The sequence below is a fragment of the Dendrobates tinctorius genome, unplaced genomic scaffold, assembly GCF_039654945.1.
Source record: "Dendrobates tinctorius isolate UK_male_01 unplaced genomic scaffold, ASM3965494v1 ptg000045l, whole genome shotgun sequence".
Taxonomy (NCBI): Eukaryota; Metazoa; Chordata; class Amphibia; order Anura; family Dendrobatidae; genus Dendrobates; species Dendrobates tinctorius.
In genome coordinates this window covers 17,977,154-17,991,920 of record NW_027361713.1, presented here as the reverse complement: position 1 = coordinate 17,991,920, position 14,767 = coordinate 17,977,154, and positions in this window count along the sequence as shown.

Here is a 14,767-nt window from a genome sequence, read left to right as displayed (position 1 = left end):
GCATCAACAAAAAAAAGGCTATGAGTGACACGGGATATGTCAGGGAGCTGTCGTGCCCTGTTCACACTGTGCATTGGCTTCTGTATATAAGTGTGCAGTGCCAGATCCACTGGCACAGGACCCCGGTGCGCTGTATCCGGTGCTACCAATTGTGCCAGGGTCACTTTGCCAGCTATGCGCACCGTGAGGGTGAACGAGAACAAATCATCATGAGGTAAAATCGAACGCTGATTTACAATAGCTCCGACACCAGGAATGTGAGGCCGGCCCCCGGCGTCTCCTGCGAATCCGCCATCCTCGTGGTTGCCCATCTTGGATCCCATAAGTGACATTTCACTAATTTGTCCACAAGGCCGGTGTCAGATTCATGTGGGGACAGCTGCACCATTACCACACTGCGGCTTTCTATCAATTCCAGGAGGGTTGTGGACGAGCAGGTGTCAGGTTGGAAATCCACCTGAAAAATCTTTGGTGGTTGTACCTCAATGGTGGGCACCCACCTTTTACCCTATAATGGCTAGATCGATATTCTAACAACGTTCCTACTAAAGACCCTTTATATTACAGCGCAATGGGTATAAAGCGTTAATGATTGGGCCCGTTTCTCAGATGACTCAGTGGTCAGCCTGGCACAGACTGGGGGGCAGCACCGGGGAAGGACAATGTGGTGAGGTGCAGGCAGCCCATGACCAGCACTTAGCATCCCCGGTACAGGCACCTCACCCTCCTCCCCGGGGAGCAGCGCTGTGCCACTGACGTGAGGGAGGCAGCCACTTCCAGGCGAAGAGGTGGGGAGGACAGAGGAGAGCCCACCTGCCCGGATTCTATCTATGTATGTATCCATTATCTACCATCTCTGTGTAATGTCTGTCCACCCCTCAGTATATCTCTAGTGTATGTGCATCTGCCTCCATGTTGCCCACCCATCACGGTTGCCACCCAGCTGCACCCCTATGCCAGCTGCCACCCTTCTGTGCCTTCACCTACCAGAAGAGGAGGTTGCAACAGAGGAAGGCTGCCAGGCCATACAGCGGCCTCCTCCAGGTCAGCGCGTCCACCACCCGCAGTACAGCGTGCCGCTATTCGGGCTCCCAGTCCCCGGTGTCTGCTTTGCCAGCCATGCTGCTGTGTTTGGCCCAGCTCCTGCCTCCTCCCACTATGTGTTGTGTTGTCGCTGAGGAGGATGCTTGGTGCCCCCATGAGGAGGAGAACTGGAGTCTGGAAGGTGCAGCTGCCAAGGAGTGAGCAAGCCGCGGGTGGCAGAATGAGCCACTTTGCTCGGACTGTACTCCTCTTTGGCAGTGTGAGTAGGCGGGCCGCACACCTGTAGTGTCTTGCAACGTCCTCCCGCACGTCTACGTCATGATGTGTGGGAGGAAGAGGGAGCGCCGCTGTGAAAGTGCGACAGGCGGCAACGGTGGCCGGATTAGTCTTGTCTGTCACACTGACTTTATAATGGGGCAATTTACCCTGGGCTCATAGGTATATCTAAGCTTTCTGGCACCCGGGGCAAGAATTTGGTTTGGCGCCCCCCCTGCCCACATGCAATTTGCACACTTAGTCATGTACCGACAAGCTGCTCTCCCTAATGCTTTCAAAGTTGAGTAAAAAACTGAAAGAAGCAGGAAGAAAAGCTCGTTGTCACAGGACCATACGTATGAAAATCGCATATGAGTGAAGTGTCCATGTGATGACTACTGGAACCTGCAGAGCTAAATCCTGACATTGCAAGCTTCCGAATTCTCACAACTAATGCACTGCACACATTTAGGATTCTCCCTTGCCGATGTACAGTCATGTCAGCACAAGTATGTGATTTGTATACTTCTGGCCACATTCCGACTAGACGTGCCCAGCCTCACTATTCATTTTAATTGAGTGAGACCACACAGGTCTAGTTAGCATGTGACTGCATGTATGTAAATTACCGGCGTGAGAGAATCCTAACAGCGTTCAGTGAGCACTGTGAGAATTTAGAAGTCTGCAGTCACATAGAATGACTGCAGACTCATCACAAACCTGGACAACCCCTTTAATGTTCCAAGCATAAATAAAACATGAGAATTAGTCAGTATCACAAATAACATTTACATCTAGGTACCTTATAGATGACATTGTCTCTACAGTCATTCTCCTTTTCTTCTTGTCCGGACGCCATGATGAGTTTTCTCATCCACATCTCGTCTCTGCAGAATTCCATCTCCTCTTGTCTTCCGTACCAACTCTCCACACGGTGCCCTTAAAGATAGAAGTGTCATTATAATGCTCCTAAATATAAATATCTGCAATATACTGTCGCCTCACGCTATTCCCCTCCCTCCCCATACTGTCTTTTCTAACATCCCACCTGTTCACCATACTGTCTCCTCATATATATACCCCCTCACTCTCTACTGTCTACCCCTGACTCCCCATACTGTGTTTGCACACATCCCATCACCCTCACTCCCCATACTGTGTCCACATACATTTTTCCATCGCTACTCATACTGTGTCCACATACATTTACCCGTTCGTTCCCCATACTGTCTGTACCCATCCCCATTCACCATACTGTCTGCACTCATTCCCCATACTGTTTCCTCATACATGCCCTCATACAAACTCTTCATTTTGTGTCCTCAAATCTCCCTACACACATTAAATCCCCCCATCCCCACTCCAAATCCCCACATCACCAATCCCCCACACACATTAAGTACCCCCCATCCCTACTCCAAATCCCCCCACACACATTAAATCCCCCCATCCCCACTCCAAATCCCTCACACATTAAATAACCCCCCATCCCTACTCAATAACCCCCCTGTTATGAACTGCTTACTGAGGAGGATGGCAGAAATAGGCTAGGCCACCAGGAAACCCAGAAAGGTTGGTAACTGAGCGGATTGCAGACCCCTAATCCTAATGACACAACTAGCAGTAGCTGTGGGGCGTAGCTACGATGCCCTAGACTCCTCGGCACCGCCGGAGAGCTAACAGCCTAAAGCAAGAAAGGTTAAATCTAAACTGCCCCGGAGTAGAACCCCAAAGGAATAGACAGCCCCCAAACATATTGTCGATGAGACACAAACACAGGTAGAAAATAGACTGAGCAAATGATGGGGCCCAAACTATCTAGACAGGATAGGACAGGATAGACAATGTCTGCAATTGTTCAAAAACCCTTAAAAAACACGTCTGATGTACAAAACACACTGAGGTCTTACAACCTCTCCCCCACTATATCAGCATTCTGGTGTGAACTGGCAGCAAAGCAAAAGAGACTAATATAACGGGACTGAACAAACTGACACAAGCTGTAACATATGGAGCGGGGTCCAGCGCTGCCCCAGCAGGGAGCACGCTGAACCCTCAAAGCAAAGCAGAAAGCAGATAAAGTCAAAACCAGATCAGATGCAAAGGATTTGCAAAAGAATCACTTAACTGAAAAATGCAGGAGACAGCAGATCTCAAAATGCACAGAGAGAAACAAATCACCAGCAGCAATTGAGGGAAGCCTGCTCACCTATATGCTCACAATCAGTAACCCCTGACCTCCAATCATCGTCATCAGGTGGCAGACTTTCATCAACCTGGCCAGCTCCACTACCCACAGTAACCACCAGAGGGAGCACCGACTCAAGTCAGATTAAGAGAATTCATACCCCCACCCGTCCCTACTCCCAAATCTCCCGACACAGTAAGTACCCCCATCCCCACTCCAAATCCCCCCACACATTAACCCCCATCCCAACTCCAAATCCCCCCACACATTAACCATCATCGCCACTCATTAACCCTCATCCCCACTACATATCCCCCCACAAATTAACCCCCATCCCCACTCCAAATCCCCCCATCTCCATTCTTCGGTGGTTCTTCAGCTCCACAGTGGAGCACAATTACCACCAGCATTCGCTTTGGGTGACGGGGAGTGACGTCAGCAGCGTGATCACATGACCTGATCACGTTGCTGGCGTCGCTCTGACCCAGCGGTCAGAGCTTCAATTGTACTGGTGTCTGTATTGATGCAAGTGCAATTGCTCCCTGGGAGCTGGCGCACTGCAGCTTCTCTGCGCCAGCTGTCAGCTTGACAGCTGGCACAGAGAACAGCTGACTCCCAGTCTGGGGGGTGGCAGAACGCAGCTGCCACGGGAGACACTGCGGACCGCAGCATTAGGCTGCCCGGCTGCACCCCTCTGTCGACTGCCTGGGGCAAATGCCCCGGCTGCCCCTCCCTGGAAACGCCTCTGCCTGGACTGGTGGGCCCCCACACACCACTTGGTCCTGGGCTACTGCCCAGATTGACCTCATTATAATCCGCCACTGTAAATGGCCCACCATGTACTTGTACATACCTGAATATGGGTGGATTCATAAAGCTTACTCATCTTTTCCTCTCCTCTTAGGATCTCTTTGTGACTTTTCTATTTTGTTATAATTTTCTACTAAAAGTTATTTTTCCTTTGTCAGGTTTAACAAAGCCCAACTTGATTTGCAAGAAGTTAATGAACAATTTGTTACCTTTGCTGAATTGATTGGGACAACGTCCTCAAAAATAGGAGTACAGAAAAAATGGGAAATATTTAAATCCGTTTTACACACCCTCTGCGAGCAAGCCATACCGTACAGAAATAAAAGGGTTAGGAACAGGAGAACACCAATGTGGATAAATAAGGATGTAAAAAGGGCAATAAACAAGAACAAGGCATTTAAGAAGCTAAAGCAAGAAGGCAATGAAGAAGCATTAAAAAGTTATAGAGAAAAAAATAAAATGTGTAAAAAAACAAATACATTTAGCAAAAGTGGAAACTGAGAGACTCATTGCTAAGGAAAGTAAAACAAACCCCAAACTATTCTTTAATTATATAAACAGTAAAATGATTAAAATTGATGGTGTCAGCCCTATAAAGAACAATGAGGGTGAAATCATAGAGAGCGATGTGGGAAAAGCAAATGTTTTAAATACTTATTTCTCAACAGTGCTCACACAGGAATAGGATTTGCCAGGGGAAATGCAGAGTGATAATGTAAACTCCCCATTAAGTATTACCTGCCTAACACAGGAAGAAGTGCAGAACCACCTTAGTAAGATTAAGAGAAAACAAGGGCAGGGGCGCAGACATAGGGCTTCACCTGGTATAAATCAATTAAAATATAAAAGTACTCTGGAGTACTCACCCTTTATGGGTTGTGTTCAGACACAACCACTCAACGTTTGTTGCAGTCATATAGCTGCTGCAGAGCTTAAAATAGAGTCCCATTCAATAATAAAAGCCAAGTCATTGGGAAAGGGGGATCTGTGGTTGATTCTCAGACCCCTTGGACAGATATTTTCATCTAGGTATATGCTCAAATATCTGGCATCCAGACTATGTTGTAATTCTTCCCTAATAGTTCTATCCAAATCACGGAACAAGTTTTTCATTTGAATTGTTTCCTCTTCAGAGAATTTAATAGTCTCATTTCCCCTCACAGTTTGATGCTTCAAGGGGTTTCCAATAGACTGAAATATTAGTCTTTCCCTCGTAGACAACCGGAATTGGAAATAATCCATTTTATCCTCCTTAATAAGATAGCGCCCAAACGTTGGTGCTATTTGACACCTAATCCAGCTCTGATCCTTCCTCACTGGATCCACTAAGATCACTGTATAAGAGAAAACAAGGGCGGGGGCGCAGACATAGGGCTTCACCTGGTATAAATGAATTAAAATATAAAAGTACTCTGGAGTACTCACCCTTTATGGGTTGTGTTCAGACACAACCACTCAACGTTTGTTGCAGTCATATAGCTGCTGCAGAGCTCGTGCAGGTGGACAGCGTCCACTAGGTATCATAAGTTGAGGATCCAAGAAAAGCACTTCTGAGCATCCGCGCTGCTTTAGTGATAAGCATTCTTCAGAAATCCATATAAATCTTTCAAGTTCTTTATTATATGTACTACAGAAACTACGCGTTTCGAGGTGACAAACCGCACCTCTTCTTCAGGTTTCAGTACAGAGTTGTGATCGGTCTATACAAATGACAGCTTTATATACTGTGTGGGCGTAACCCCCCGTTGTGAGAATAGGGCGTCATCCTGCACATGCTGCACAATGAGTGGAACAGGCTGCCACAAGAAGTGGTGAGTTCTCCTTCAATGGAAGTCTTCAAACAGAGGCTGGACAGACATCTGACTGGGATGATTTAGCGAATCCTGCTTTGAGAGGGGGGTTGGACCAGATGGCCCAGGAGGTCCCTTCCAACTCTATGATTCTATGATTCTAAAGATATTTGGAAAAGACAAGCAAAGTGACATATATATATATAGAAAAACATATATTCGGGATAGTGATAGTATTGTGTATCCTATTCAGACAATGCAATAACATGGACTTTTATAATTAAATAAAAAGAAATATATGAAATATGTAGAACACAAAAAAGGGAACAAGAGAGGATAAGAACCAGTTTCATTGTGGTGAGTTTGAGACAAATGTCTGGCGGTTTCACCACTGAGCTATCATGAGTGATGAGCTACCAGTGGTGAGGAGTAGTGGAGAGTAATTACTCATTTGATATAACTAGTGAAGATAGAGAGTGCAAAAAGTTTCCTTTCACCAATAGTAGTGATAAATGGGAGTGTATAAAAGGAGCTATATTTGGAGAAATATTGTATTTTAAACCAATGTTTTTTTTTTTTTTTATGTTGCCATTCACATGGCAGATCTATGAAAGAACTAGAAGCATATTGCCACAATTCCCAGTGTGCAAATATGCGAGTGAAAAATATAATACCAAAGTGTTTAATTTAAAGATGTGTTTTAAAATTATTTAAAAAATTATTTAAAAATAATTTTGTGGGGAAGTTTTTAAATCCCAAAAACCAACTTAATGAAAGGACTGATACAAATTAAAAACAAATGTATTTAAAAATGAGAATTAGCGGTGAACCCAACTGTAATATAATTATGTCCACCAGAGGGAGTAGTGCTGAGTGAACTAGAATGACCCAAGGGATCCCTGAGGTATATCCCGGCCAAGAGCGTAGTAGGGGGAAAAAAAAAAAAAACATTAAGAAATGTATCTCACGTAACATATATTATTTTCTCATAAAACTTCTTCTCAATTCACCACATAAAATGTGAGGATAATTTAGTACACTTTAAAAATTTTTTACAAATAAATTAATATATTAAATATACAGAAAAATATGAAAAACATTCCTCAAGGTAAGACTTATATAAAAATATCGCATATTTCATTTAAACCTTTTGGATTAATAGTATCGAGTCGATAAATCCAATAAATTTCTTTTCTACTAAGTTGTAGAAATCTATTCGGAGCATTTTCAGGTATATGGTCAATGGGAAAAAATGTTAGAGAAGAAAAATCATTTTTATGATGTAGGGCACAATGTCTAGATAGTCCATGTTTCATATAGCCAATCCTCACGTTGTGCCTGTGGGAGTTCATCCTTTTTCGAAAACACTGAGTAGTTCGTCCCATGTATTGTTTTCCACAAATACATTGTATTAAATATATAATAAAACTTGATTCACAAGTGAGATTGGCTTTAATAGTAAAAGTTTCACCTGTTGATGTTGAATTAAAAAGGGTTTTTTTATGACCAATGCCCCTACAACACAAACATTTCTTTTTCCCACATTTATAAATTCCTGGTGGTACTGCAGTTTTCTTTTTAGTTGTCACAGAGATTTTTTGTCCTCTCAATCTACTCGGAGCCACAAGGTTTCTATTATTGGGTGGTCTCCTGAAAGTAACACCTGGGGTTTTCGGTAAAATGGTTTTTAAGATGGGGTCATTTAAAAGAATGTGCCAATTATCCTTTAAAATTTCACGCATTTCCTTATGGTATTTATTAAAAGTGGTAATAAAATTAAGATTAAAACCGTCAGTATTAGTTTTAATCTTTTTAGCTAAAAGTGATTTCTGATCATAATTATTTTGCACATGACCCAGGGATTCCTTTATTAGTTCCTTAGGATATTTTTTTTTTCCTCAAATCTTTCTTCTAGTATTTTAGCTTGGTTTAAAAAATCAATTTCAGTAGCACAATTTCTCCTAATTCGTTTAAACTGGTTCACAGGTATGTTTACCAGCCGTTTGTTATAATGGCCACTGTGGTAATGCAAGAAGCTATTCGCATCCACTTTCTTAAAGTATGTTCTTGTATTAATTTGAAGGTTTTCAATATAAATATTAAGATCTAAAAAGTTAATTTCTTTCTCATTGTGGCATGGAGAAAAGGACATCCCCCAATCATTATTATTCAGATCTATGACAAAATCCTCAATATTCCCTTTACTACAGTCCCATATTATGAAGATGTCATCGATAAAACATTTAAAAATTTTTATATAATTGTAAAAGCGTGATTTATAAATAAAAATCTCTTCGAATCTCCCCATGAAGAGATTTGCGAAAGTTGGCGCCACTTTTGACCCCATTGCCATTCCCTTCTCTTGGTGATAGGTGTTTTTTAAAAAAGTAAAATAGTTGTTCTTAAGAATAAAAAATAATCCATCATAAATAAACCTCTTTTGTGCCACTGAAAAACGCTCATCATTTCTAACATAATGGTAAAAGCTTGTTAATCCCAATTCATGTTGAATATTCGAGTATAGGGCTGCTACATCTAAGATAAAAAATGTATAGGATTTTTTCCATGTAAATTCATTCAATAATTCTATTAGATGAGATGAATCCCTCAAGTAGCTGGGTAAATTGGTCACATGTACTTTCATTAATTTATCTATATACTCTGCAAGATTACTCGAGATGGAGTTTATTCCAGATATTATCGGACGTCCGGGGGGATTGTTAATATCTTTGTGTAATTTTGGGAGGTGATAGAAGAAGGGTATGTTAGGGTTTTTTATTTTCAGAAATTTACTTTCTTTTTCATTAAATATTCCTTCCTCAGTCCCTCTTTTTATTAAATCCGAATAGGCTGTTATTAATTCAGTTGAAGGGTAATTTATTACAACACTATAAAAATCTGGATCCGATAAGATACGGTTAGCTTCCTGGCAGTATATATCATAGTTTTGAATCACTATACCTCCTCCCTTATCAGCAGGGCGTATAACAATTTCATTATTCTCTAGAAGATCCTGAATGGCATTTTTTTTCCCTCTTTGTTAAATTGTTTTTGCATCTATTTTTTATTCCAGATTTTTTCAATCCCAATTGTTTCATCTCATTAAGAATGATATCCCCAAATACAGTTATATGGTTCCCTTTGCTTTCAGTGGGGTAAAAACCTGATTTGGGTTTTACCTCAGCATGTGCATTCACTTCTGGGTTTTCATGTGTTGGTACCTGTTCTAATTTGTTAGCGGTTTTGTTTTTATTCATAATGAAGTGTCGTTTCAAGGTAAGATTTCTTAAAAAGTTTTGAATGTCCAAGAAAGTGTCAAAATCCTTAGGTGTGTACGTTGGACAATAGGAAAGTCCTTTGGACAACACCTGTTTAAAAACTTCCCCACAAAATTATTTTTAAATAATTTTTTAAATAATTTTAAAACACATCTTTAAATTAAACACTTTGGTTTTATATTTTTCACTCGCATATTTGCACACTGGGAATTGTGGCAATATGCTTCTAGTTCTTTCATAGATCTGCCATGTGAATGGCAACATAAAAAAAAAAATACATTGGTTTAAAATACATTATTTCTCCAAATATAGCTCCTTTTATACACTCCCATTTATCACTACTATTGGTGAAAGGAAACTTTTTGCACTCTCTATCTTCACTAGTTATATCAAATGAGTAATTACTCTCCACTACTCCTCACCACTGAGTGATGACTCATGATAGCTCGGTGGTGAAACCGCCAGACATTTGTCTCAAACTCACCACAATGAAACTGGTTCTTATCCTCTCTTGTTCCCTTTTTTGTGTTCTACATATTTCATATATTTCTTTTTATTTAATTACAAAAGTCCATGTTATTGCATTGATTGTCTGAATAGGATACACAATACTATCACTATCCCGAATATATGTTCTTCTATATATATATGTCACTTTGCTTGTCTTTTCCAAATATCTTTATGTGCAGCATGTGCAGGTTGACGCCCTTTTCTCACAACGGGGGTTACGCCCACACAGCATATAAAGCTGTCATTTGTATAGACCGATCACAACTCTGTACTGAAACCTGAAGAAGAGGTGCGGTTTGTCACCTCGAAACGCGTAGTTTCTGTAGTACATATAATAAAGAACTTGAAAGATTTATATGGATTTCTGAAGAATGCTTATCACTAAAGCAGCGCGGATGCTCAGAAGTGCTTTTCTTAGTAAGATTAAAATTGACAAATCACCAGGCCCTGATGGTATTCACCCTCGGGTATTAAGGGAGTTAAGTAATGTGATAGACAGGCCTCTAATCCTTATATTTAAAGACTCTATAGAAACAGGGTCTGTTCCTTTTGATTGGCGGCAAGCAAATGTGGTACCAATATTCAAAAAGGGGTGTAAAAGGCAACCTGGAAACTACACTGTGTTCCAAATTATTATGCAAATTATATTTTTCTCTGATTTTCCTAAATAGTCGGTACAAATGACAGTCAGTCTAATAAAAGTCATCACCGGTTAGAGTATACATCAAATTTTATTGAAGAAACCTCCCAATAATAACAGTATAATCTCCAAAATGAATAAAAACTCAAATTGCACTGTTCCAAATTATTAGGCACAGTAGAATTTCTAAACATTTGATATGTTTTAAAGAACTGAAAATGCTCATTTGTGGAATTTGCAGCATTAGGAGGTCACATTCACTGAACAAAAAGGATATTTTGGATTTAAATAGCTTAACAGGCCAAGTTACATGTTAACATAGGAACCTTCTTTGATATCACCTTCACAATTCTTGCATCCATTGAAATTGTGAGTTTTTGGAGAGTTTCTGCTTGTATTTCTTTGCATGAAGTCAGAATAGCCTCCCAGAACTGCTGTTTTGATGTGAGCTGCCTCCCACTCTCATAGATCTTTTGCCTGATGATACTCCAAAGGTTCTCTATAGGGTTGAGGTCAGGGGAAGATGGTGGCCACACCATGAGTTTATCTCCTTTTATGCCCATAGCAGTCAATGACTCAGAGGTATTCTTTGCAGCATGAGATGATGCATTGTCATGCATGAAGATGATTTTGCTCCTGAAGGCACATTTCTGCTTTTTATACCATGGAAGACAGCTGTCAGTCAGAAACTCTATATACTTTGCAGAGGTCATTTTCACACCTTCAGGAACCTTAAAGGGCCCTACCAGCTGTTTCCCCATGATTCCGGCCCAAAACATGACTCCTCCACCTCCTTGCTGACGTCGCAGCCTTGTTGGGACATAGTGGCCATCCACCAACCATCCACTACTCCATCCATCTGGACCATCCAGGGTTGCTCGACACTCATCAGTAAACAAGACTGTTTGAAAATTAGTCTTCATGTATGTCTGGGCCCACGGCAACCATTTCTGCTTGTGAACACTGTTTAGGGATGGCCGAATAGTAGATTTATGCACCACAGCATGCCTTTGAAGGATCCTACAACTTGAGGTTCGAGGGACTCCAGAGGCACCTACAGCTTTAAATATCTGTTTGCTGGTTTGTAATGGCTTTTTAGCAGTCACTCTCTTAATCCAATGAATTTGCCTGGCAGAAACCTTCCTCATTCTGCCTTTATCAGCACAAACATGTCTGTGCTCAGAATCAACCACAAATCTCTTAACAGTACAATGACCATATTTAAGTTTTTGGGAAATATCTAACGTTTTCATCTCATGACCAAGGCATTGCACTATTTGATGCTTTTCAGCAGCAGAGAGATCCTTTTTCTTTCCTAAATTCCTTGAAACCTGTGCCCTGCTTAATAATGTGGAACATCATTCTTAAGTAGTTTTCCTTTAATTGGGCTCACCTGGTAAACTAATTGTCACAGGCATTTGAGATTGATTTCAGTGATCCAAAGAGCCCTGATACACAATACCATCTACGAGTTTATTTGATAAACAAAAAATTACATCTTTATGACACTTAAATCCAATTTGCATAATAATTTGGAACACAGTGTATAGGCTGGTAAGCTTAACATCTGTTGTGGGTAAAATTTTTGAAGGGTTTCTAAGGGATACCATTATGGAATATCTCAATGTTAATAAATGTTTAACTCCATATCAACATGGATTTATGAAGGATCGCTCCTGTCAAACTAACCTGATCAGCTTCTATGAGGATGTAAGCTCTCAAATGGACCAAGGAGAATCATTGGATGTCATTTATCTCGACTTCTCTAAAGCATTTGACACTGTCCCACATAAAAGATTGGTAAGTAAGTTGAGAAAGCTTGGGCTAGGGGAAAATGTGTGTAGATGGGTAGGTAGCTGGCTTAGTGATAGAAAGCAAAGAGTGGTTATTAATGGTGCATACTCAGATTGGGCCAGGGTTACTAGTGGGGTACCACAGGGTTCTGTATTGGGCCCCCTACTATTTAATATATTTATTAATGATCTAGTGGATGGCTTACACAGTAAAAGATCAGTATTTGCAGATGATACAAAACTATGTAAGGTAGTTACCACAAAGGAGGACAGTTTGCAACTACAGATAGATTTGAGTAAATTGGAGAATTGGGCTGAAAAATGGCAAATGAGGTTTAACACAGATAAGTGTAAGGTTATGCACATGGGAAGGAGAAACAGATGCTACAATTACTTACTAAATGGGAAACTGCTGGGGAAATCAGACATGGAAAAAGACTTAGGCATGTTAGTCAATAAGAAGCTAAATTGGAGTGCCCAGTGTCAGGCAGCTGCCACCAAAGCCAATAAGGTTATGGGATGCATTAGAAGAGGTCTGGGGACACGAGATGAAAACATAATTCTCCCTCTGTACAAATCACTCGTCAGACCACACTTGGAGTATTGTGTGCAATTTTGGACGTCGGTGCTCAAGAAAGACATTACTGAACTTGAAAGGGTTCAAAGGCGGGCTACTAAAATGATAAATACCCAGAAAGGTTATCAAAATTAGGTCTAGGGCAATACAGAGATCTCTCCAATGAACTGTTTGTACCAAGGACTGTGACAAGAACAAGGGGGCATTCTCTTCGTTTGGAGGAAAAACAATTTCTGCACCAGCATAGAAGAGGGTTCTTCACGGTAAGAGCAGTGAGGCTCTGGAATTCTCTTCCTGAGGAAGTGGTGATGGCCAACTCACTGAATGAATTTAAGAAAGGAATGGATGCTTTTCTTGTGAGTAACAGTATAGAAGGTTACGAATAACATAATATTATAGGTAGATGGTTGACCCAGTTTAGGAGTCGGGAAGGAATTTTTTTTCCCTATGGAGAAAATTGGCTTCTACTCTGGGTTTTTTGCCTTCCCCAGGATCAACAATGCAGAAGAGCTGCACTAAAAATAGGCTGAACTAGATGGACATAAGGTCTTCCTTCAGCCTTCAAAACTATGTTACTATTAGAAATGATTGAATAGTTTTGGATAAGAGCTTATCCGAATAGTTATAGCGCTTACCGAATAGCTGCCTCGGTAACCTGGATACCTGGAGTACTCCCGATAATCAACTGTTCGGCGCCGCAGCTTCATGTGTCGCAACTGTGTGACAGTCATAACACATGCATGGAGAGTCTGTTTGTTGTGACTGTCACACAGCCGCGACATTTGCAGCTGATTATCAGGAGCACTCCAGGTATCCAGGTTAGGCTAAGTTCACATTTGCGTATATGCGCTTTGTGTATCATCTGCATGCACAAACACATGTCAAAACGCATGCAATGCTGTGTTTATCTGCATCATCCGCCTAAAAAACGCAGTTTGCATGAGTTTTCACATGAGTTTGCGTTTTTTATGTGCATGCGTTCAGATGCTGTAACAACCCTGCTGGCATCATGGCATGGCCTCCCATCCCCCGCGCACCAACTTACTTTCTCCTTCAAACCATGCTGTGAAATCTGTCTGTTGCCAGCCCTGAGCTCCATGTGCTATGCCTCTTGTTTTCCTGCTTGCTCTCCATGTTTCCTGACTGTGTGTATAGGGGGGCGGCGCCTGAACTCTCTGGTTCTTATGCGGTCTGGGTGCACCTGGGTAACAGGTGACAGTTTGCTCAGGCCATGGTCCCCGCTGAGTCCCATGTCCTTTCGCCCTCGGAGCAAGATGAACTTTTTTGCCAGTATGGGCAACCAAATAAATTTACCCGGTCTGAAGCCCAATCCTTCACTGCTCCACCCACCATTGTGGTCTCCAATAGACTGTTTGCTCAACTAGAGGCTGGCATACCTAAAGTTGAACCTCCCTTGGACCCGCCAAGATATGATGGGGACCCCAAGCAGTGTCGTGCCTTTATGGAGCAGTGCCTACGCTATTTTCAATGGCATGCTCCCTACTTCGCCAGCGATCGGGTAAAGGTAGGATTACTAATGTCCTACCTAACAGGAGATGCGTTGCAGTGGCTCAACCCCCTTTGGGAAGCAGGGGATCCCATCACCTCGAGCTTACCGGCCTTCCTGGTGGCCTTCTGCAAAGCCTTTGACAAGCCTAGTACAGTGTCTCCTGAAAAGTCTTCCCCTCCTAGCTTCCAGGAACGGATCGGACGAAAGAGACCTGTGGCCAATTCATCTTCTCCGTCTGTGACCGTCCATGACCAATCTGTTCCTCAGCCTGCCAAAGCAGCCCCCCATGCAAGATCCAAGAGGTCTAAGAAAAAGGGGCTGGCTAGGTTGTCGCCAGAGGCCAGTCCTGAGAAGGAACATCCTGATGGTCTC